This window comes from Mastomys coucha, unplaced genomic scaffold, assembly GCF_008632895.1.
Source record: "Mastomys coucha isolate ucsf_1 unplaced genomic scaffold, UCSF_Mcou_1 pScaffold8, whole genome shotgun sequence".
Classification (NCBI taxonomy): domain Eukaryota; kingdom Metazoa; phylum Chordata; class Mammalia; order Rodentia; family Muridae; genus Mastomys; species Mastomys coucha.
The window spans coordinates 52,956,696-52,965,467 of NW_022196914.1; the positions used below are offsets into that span (position 1 = coordinate 52,956,696).

An 8,772-nucleotide genomic window follows, 5' to 3' on the forward strand; every position below is an offset into this window, starting at 1 on the left:
ACATCAGAAGGAAAGAACTCAAGTTAGGGGGCTCTTTCTCACTTAAAGGGACAAGTGACCGTAAAAAAAAAAATGAAGAGGACACAGAACTGAAAATAATGCAAATAAAATTTAAAAACCATTAAATTCAAAACCAAAGCATCCTATCTACTGGAGGGTTGCTTTAGCACCATTACTCTGAGAATTAATGAATTAAAAGAAAATGAGCAGAGAATTAATCCTTCACTTATTTACAGAATACACTTCCAGATAATACAATAGTTGCTAAGAAAATGTTCTTTAGGTACAAATTCCAATAAATAAGTGCAGAAGGACTTAAACATAAAAAAAAAAAAATCTTGTCATAGCTCCTAATGCAATGAATAGGCTAAGCAATTGTTACCAATGAATGTTAAGACTTCAGAAGAGAAGTCTGAGAGGAAACTTCATAATGTTAGGGTTGGGTCAGTTCACTGCAATCCAGTGATCAGTTTCACCATTGATAATGTGGAAGAATCTAGTCAAACCTGAAAATTAACTGCATGTTTGCAGGAAACTCAGTCATCTAAAGACAGCTAAAAGAGATTTAAAACAAAACAAAACAAAACAACAAAAAAAACCAAAGCAAGCAACTTATAAATTAATATACAAAGACTATGTTGTTCAAGCAGTCTATGATGAATGACTAGTGAAGGAAGGAAGGAAGGAAGGAAGGAAGGAAGGAAGGAAGGAAGGAAGGAAGGAAGGAAGGAAAAAAGGCTGCTCTTCCAAAGGTCCTGAGTTCAAATCTCAGCAACCACATGGTGGCTCACAACCACCCGTAATGAGATTTGATGTCTTCTTCTGGTGCATCTGAAGACAGCTACAGCATACTCATTTATAATAATAAATAAATCTTTGGGCCAGAGCAAGCAGGGACTGAGCAAGAAGGGTCTACCGGAGCAAGCAGAGGTCCTAAAGTCAATTCCCAACAACCAGATGAAGGTTCACAACTATTTGTACAGCTACAGTGTGTACTCATATACATAAAATAAATAAATCTTTAAAAAAATACAACATATCACAATAAAAAATAAACAGAAAGGCACACTTTTAAGCACATTATAGGGAAACAACTGAACTCCAAAGATAGAGCAGCCGGAGAGAAAGGGTCATTTTCAACGTTATAACAATATGTTTATAACAAGATTAAACCAAGATACATTTCAGAAATAACAATGTATGGCATCCTGCTTCAATAAAGCCTGTTAACTCGTTTCCATTGTCAAATATACCTACCATTATACCATATACACAGAAATATACACAAAATACACATATTAAGGCAATATACGGAGTTTGAAGGAAGAGGCAATGAGGAAATAAGAAATCACCAAAGCATATTCTGAGAGAAAGAAGCATCTATGCAACTATGAAACAGGAACACAAAACCATAGGAAAGGAACATATGGGGAACAACAGCTGATCATAATGTCAACAGTAGTAGAAAGCTTAAAAAATTCAAGAGCCTTGAGGGACACAGTAAAAGCAGTTCATTCGCAAGATACACTAACAAGATTAAATATATTTATTAAAAAGATGCAAAATTTGAAATCAGTTTAAACTTCTAACTTGGGACACTATAGTGAACAAACAATTCAATTTAGAATTTTTAATTCCAAATTAGAAATAGAAATAAACTAAAAATTAAAGAGAACTGAGATTGTGGCTATAATCCACCTATGTGGCATTCATTTATGCATTGTATTATAATTATTTGTCTTCTGTTCTTTTTTGAAGTTGTTATTTGTTTGAATTTTTGACTGAGTCTCATTTAGCACAGAATGCTCTTAACTCAATATATACCCAAAAATAACCTTGAACTCCTGACCCTCTTGTTTCTACTTCCCTAGTGCTCCTGTTACAGGCATAGACCATGACTTGGAAGAGAATGCATGTAAGTGGCTTCATTCATTCACAACTGCCAAAAATTGGAAGCAATCAAAACCATGGGTCTTTGGTAGGCAAATGGATAAATAAACCACAGTGCATATTATTATTTAGTGAAATCTGTTAGCAAGCCACAAGAGCACAGGAATGATCTCTAAACACGTATCAATAAAGGAAAGAATCTATATTTACTCTATGATCCAATTATGTAGCATTCTGGGAAAGCAATGCTACAGAGATAATGAACAAACCAGTGACTGCCAATTGCTTGGAACTGGCGAGAGCTGGAGAGGGCTATAGAATACAGTAGATGTTTCATAGTAATAAAGTTACCTGTATGATACTACAATGATGAACCAAAAGAATAAGCACTTGAAAATATTCATATAAGTTTATAGCTCACAGAATACCTTTCAATGTACACCTGACAAAAACTAAAGAGTTACAAGGTCAGGAATCCCAGAAGGAAATACTGAATGTACCAAGAGTCAAGGCTTATGACAAACATATGAAACAATGCACTAACAAGAAAAGGAGGAAAATGTTTAAGACTAAAAGCAAAAAGAAACAAGCACAGAACTCTCACTTCCTAAAGCAACTATTTACTTTATGTCTATGCAGGGCATTATGTAAGCTACTTACTATTACTACATTTACTGTACCATCTGGAGTAACCGTCTCCTGGAATTTAAACTTTCATAGGAGAAGGCTAGTATTTCGTTCTCTCTAGATTCAGTGTCCTTTTGTCCCCTTTTTTTTTTTTAATTTTACATGTATAGTTGTTTTGCTGCATGTATGTTTATGTACCACATGAATACCTGAAGAGGTATTATATCCCCTGGAACTGGAGTGAGGCACCATGTGCTGAGAATTGAACCCAGGTCCTCTTTAAAAGTAGCCAATGCTCTTAAATGATGAGCCATCTCTCCAATCCCATATTCAGTGTCTTTATTGGTGCCCACCATATAAGGTATGTTGTTGAATAAACACAAGAGTTTTCACAGAAAAGCAACAGGATTGGTTTTCATTCTGACATTAGATTTCTCAACAGTAACAACAGAGAGAAGAAACATGGGTGTCATGCCTCTAAAATTCTAAAAGTTACAAATGAAGCCATCAACCAAATTTGAGGGTTGAAATACTATTTAGAGGTACTGAAAAATGTGTTTAACAAATAAAAAGATAAAGACTTGAAATCTAGGAAACAAGCTACTCCACATCAGCGAGAAGCAAAAGGAATGCATTCCAGATCATAGATGATAAGCCAGGAAAACCGCAAAATAGCAGGCCAGAGGCAGGAACAAGGTGCCAGAGGTCTTATGAAGATACTACAAAACAACAAGACTATTGGCTAAATTTAAATCTACTCAGAAGAGAATAGCAAATCTTGTCTGAGGGGTAAAAATTCCAAAGAATACAAAGTACAAGTTCAAAAAGGAATGAGTTGGAAGTGGTAGCACAGCCTTTAATCCCATCACTCAGAAGGCAGAGGCAGGCAGATCTCCAAGTTCAACTCCAGCCTGATCAACAGAGCAAGTACCAGAACAGTCATGACTACACAGAAAAATTTTATACCAAAAAACTAAACAAACAAACAAAAAAATATAAAATATATTATGAAAGATGCAATGAGAGGTAGATATAAAAAATTAAGGTCACTTGTTACTCTAGAAAAGCAGGAATCACATAATGATATCAACACAGAGTAACTCAAAGTTAACATGAGAATACCAGAGGAAAGAGTACGCACTGCAGTGATTAAAGAGAGGGTGGGTGCAGCAAATCTCCTATGTCTTAATATACAAAATGGTACCCAAACTAGAGTAGGGTAGGAGTGAAGAGGGGAGATAACTAGACAACTAAATGTGCTACTTAAACATCTAGAGGTTAAAAAAAAATGAAGTCATTAGACTGAAGCTGTCTGTCTCAGTTTTGTGAGAACTAGTCTTTACTGCTCTAAGGCATCTACTTCTAATAACAAATTCACTTCATTCCTAGGCATTTAAAGTATGATTTGTATCCTCTATGAAGATTTAGAAATAGTTGCTGAATCATTTTCTGTGTTCTATGATTCAAACAGGAAGCCTAGACTTAAGATGAGGAGTCTACTCATCTCTGGGGAGCAGGAGTCTGGGTAAGAAGAGCAAGAAAGGGTAACTGGGTTATTCATTATAAATCTCCAGTATTATTTAATCTTTGTGTATGGTATGGTTACCCCACCCCCTTTTTGAAGAAAGATCTCACTGGATAGCCCTGGTAGGCCTGGAACTTGCTATCAAGCAAGCTTTGACTTATGGAGATCTGCCTGCCTCTGCCTTTTAAATACTAGGATTAAAGGTACATATATCAGTCTAGTTATCCCTTTGACAAAAATAAATAATAAAATTAAATATAATGGTAAAAAAATAGGCCTGGAGTGATGGCACATGCTTGTAATCCCAGTACTCAGGAAACAGACAGGAAGATCATAAATTGAAAACCAGCCTGTCTGACCTACATAGCAAATTCTAGACTAGCCAACACTATATAGTGAGACACTGTCTCACAAAACCAGTAAATGAATAAGTACATACATATTTAAAAGAGTAAAGAACTTTGAATATAGAATACATTAAAAGAACTATCACCAGCCAGGTAGTAGTGGCACGCACCTTTAATCCCAGCACTTGGGAGACAGAAGCAGATGGATCTGAGTTTGAGGTCAACCTGGTCTACAAAACAAGTTCCAGGACAGCCAGGACTACACAAAGAAATCCTGTCTTAAAAAATGAAAAAAGAAAAAACAAAACAAAACACCAAAAGTTCTAAAAACAGTTTTCACTAGCAAAAGTCAGAGAATAAAGAACATCTATTTGCAGAGTGTCTTAACATAATAACACACTACTAAGCATATTATTTGAAGTGCCAAAAATACAGGAAACAATTCAAGTCAACAATTTGTAAAAAGTAAGACAACACAAATATTTTTCATTGAAACTCTTTAACATGAACTACTAAGCTGTGGATTTTGTCATTCCAACTAAACAGACTGTACTTTGTGGCTAGTAATCTACTATACACTGAAGAAACAAACAAAATGTATGATATACTCTATTTAGTATTTATGTGGAGAAGCATTAATAAGATTTGTTTTTAATCTCATGTATGTAAGAATGAGCTTCATTTCATTACTTCTATGTATTTACTTGTGTGGGTGTGGCTGCCAGAAGAGACCTTCCAGAAGCCAATTCTGTCCTCCATCATGTACGGAGGGGATCTAACTCCTCAGGCTGTCAGGCTTTGGCTACACCTCCTTTACCCATTGAGCCCTCATACCAGCCCAACAGTGACTTGAGATATTTTTACCAACTTAACCATTTAAATACTCTCATCAGATTTCCAAACAAATTTCTGTAATATTTACTTTTAAAATGGTTTTTAAAAGTTGGTAACAACAGGGACGATTAATAAGAAGATAAAACAATAACACAACTTCTAAAATGGCTAAGGTGAGAGACAATGAGGACATAAGCAGAGGTGAAGATAAAACAGAAAAACAGCTAAAGTACCAGAATTCTTGGAGACTGAAACAAAGGGGGAGGCTGGCATTACCGATAGATGCCACACTGGGTAACTGGGTAAACCAATAGATACATTGACCATCATCACAGGCAACTCAAGAAGAGTAGGAAGAAGGGAACACTTTCTAGACTACTGTCTGAAGTACTTTGAGAACATTCTGGGGAAGATGTCCAAGAGGCTGCTGAATGTAAGGGCCTGGGAGGATTCTGAGATAAAGATTTGTAAATCAGCAATGCACCGCTGTGAATGGAAGTGATCTAGGAAAAGATACAGAAGAATATAGAAGCCTGACATCAGACAACTAATAATCCCTAAACCTGTATACATAAAGCTATGACCTGGGTTACATATCCTTCTGCAGAACTATCCAGTATACAATACTGAAAGAAAGAAAATCACAAAACTCTGTGCAACATAAGTCCATTTTCCACAAAAATTGTTAAAATAGTGTTAGCAAAGGGAAAAATATGGAGGAATAAATACTAAACTAACCTTTCAAAGCTAAATTATATATCTTTACATTTTACTTTAAAAGAAAAAAAGATAATTTTTCCTTAAAAATGATATAACATATCCTTACAATATAAAAGTAATGAAAATAGGTTAGAGGCAGTTGGACACTAGGCCGTAAGTGGGTATAAAATTGTATGGAAAGACAGTAATATGATGATGAAGAAAATGTTCAATGTACACTAGAATAATTAGGATTTTAAAACATCCAAGTTTTTTTTTTTAATATAATAAAGTATTTGTGGGCGCTGGTGGTGCACGCCTTTAATCCCAGCACTTGGGAGGCAGAGACAGATGGATTTCTGAGTTCGAGACCAGCCTGGTCTACAGAGTGAATTCCAGGATAGCCAGGGCTAAACAGAGAAACCCTGTCAGGAAAACAACAACAACAAAAAAAAGTATTTGATGTTGTTAAGGTGTGAGTTTTAAAAAAGAACATCAATAGCTACAGAGAGAAAGTGACACAACCTCTCAGGCAAACAACATAAAAATAGTAGAAAATAATACATAGTAACACTCGGGGGTGGGAGGAATCCAAATTCTCTCTTTAAATTCAAGAAAAGAAGCCAAAACTATTGAAAAATAAGCAGGTACTTAACCAATCATTAGGTGAAATAATTCAAACAAAAGACCTGGGATAAACAGAAAATTATAAAATGAATCCAAGTTAACTTCTAAGCCTACCAAAATATATTTTAAAAAGGGAACTCAAGTCTAGCAATTCAACCTCTGGACAAACACTAGCACTGTGCTCAAGAACACAAGGAACTTTCAATGTTGCAAAGTTTGTAAGTGGGAAGTGCAACAAGTGAATAGCTTATTTAATACAATAGTTAAATCAGTTTTCTCATGCTTTGTTGAGAAATCCTAAAAGTAGGATCTTCCAGGTCTTCTGTCTTCCAGCCATGTAACTATACAAAGACAGATTTTCTTCATTGGCTTTAATCTAAACAAGCCAGTATACCAGGATGAACTAAGAAATACAAGAATTCAGCTGTCTTTCTACTATGACAGACATTAAAGTAACTTGCCTCCTAGCAAAACCATACCACCCTTTTCTCTAAACTTAGCTTGGAAATATAGTTGGCTTTCAATAGAGCTACTTAGTGCACTGATGTTTTTATTGTTCTCCTGCTTGATTTTTGAGACAGCAATTTACTGTGTCCCCCAGGCTGGCCTGTACCTCAATCTGCCTGCCTTCAGTATTTGCTGGGATTACAGTCATGATCCACCATGCTTCACTGTATGACTATTTTTTACTGAATATATGAAAAAAAGAGAATTTCCTGAGTTTTACTTTCCAAAATGGTAAATATTCTGCATTAACAATTACTTTTTCTTCAATATTTTTCAATTGTCATTATCTTCAATCATATGGGGTACTATGTGTAATTGGTATTATGATTGGGGACAAAAAATTAGTTTTATCTGTAGCTACTTCAAAAGATTGTTTTTGCTCATATATTATGTGTATAGTAAAAAAACTGTAATGGGTATATGTGTATGGCTTTTAATAACATGGGAAAAGAGAGCAACACTCTGATCACTTTAAGTTTAAAATGCAACAGGGACAAAAAGGACAAAGAAAAGTATCAAAATGGTAAATGGTAAGCAGCTGGTTACTTTTGTTCGGTGGAATGGTAACGATCTCATTCCTGATTCCTTCTTCTAATTTTTAAATAGCTTGCCACTAAATGTGCAGTTTAATATCAGAGATTAAAAAAAAAGAAAGAAATGATGTGAGAAATCACACAGAGCCCTACTCAAACCACTAAACTTTTGCCAACTCGAGAAACGCCAAACTCAGACAAGTAAGTGACGGAACCGGATGACATCACCAAATTATCCTTTGAATTAAAAAGATAAACTTAATATTAAATTTACGGACCGGTTTTCTGACATGACTAACTAAAAACATGGGTCTGAAATGTAACAAATTGCAATCACGGTCCCACAAACAGATTAACCGTTAAAAGTTAAGGTCATCTCTTCAGAGGCACCAAAGACAAGACAGCGAACGAACACTGGGGCATCCGAGAGATGGAGGAGGCGGCGGCGGTAACCGGCGCCGCGGAGACTCGCGGGGTCCAGTGCGGCCCGACCCCGCCCGGCCCGCGATGGGGTCGGGCATCTCGGTCGCACAGAGCCCAGGGCGGCAGGCGGGTCCTGGAGGAAGGCGAGGCCGGGCCGTCGCAGCCTAGCGAGTCCGAGGCCGCCCCGCCCCTCCGCCCGCAGTACGCTGGAGAGAGGTCGGTGGCGGCTCCGGGGCTCTTACCTCCCCACACCCCGCCGAGCTCTCCGGGACTAGACGCGACGCCGCAGTGAGGCGTGAAGAGCAACCCGGCCACGACACCCGCGACAGCACGACGCCAACCCAGAGCTCGTCCCCAGCCGACCTAGCAGAGGAGGGCGCAGGCGCAGAGAATGCTTCCCGCTGCCACGCCCCCTCCGGGAGGCTTGGTCTCTACGCTTGCGCGCTGCTCGGGCCCCAGCCAGGGCACACGGGCGCGCCGGAAGTGGCTGAGCCATTCGGTTCCCCGCTGGATTCCTGCGCTCGGACTCGGTTCTTAGGACGCTCAGCTGCTGGCCTTGGGAGGCGACTCGTGTCACAGCTCTACTGACGCGGCGCTCCGGTTTGCACCAGCCAAAACCAGCGGCGGACACCTTATCTCACCTCCGGGTAGCTCCCAAATGTCGGTCCACTGGCGGATGGAGCGGCCGACCCCGCCCTGCCTTTCTGGCTGTACTTCTGCATTTCCAACCCGCTGTAGCCTCCAGAGCAGCTGCTGGATT

General features: G+C 38.3%; 1 protein-coding gene across 2 annotated transcripts in view; it reads right to left on the minus strand.

The window, feature by feature from the left end:
- The window catches only part of Zfyve16 (zinc finger FYVE-type containing 16), a 45,532-nt gene extending 37,094 nt beyond the window's left edge, over positions 1–8,438 (minus strand). Inside the window, exon 1 of one of the 2 annotated variants that reach the window (XM_031360741.1) lies at positions 8,255–8,438. The gene's annotated coding sequence lies outside the window, so the exon portion shown is untranslated. The remainder of the gene's footprint in view (positions 1–8,254) is intronic. The other variant, XM_031360740.1, reaches the window with a different exon arrangement.
- Positions 8,439–8,772: the final 334 nt, after the last annotated feature.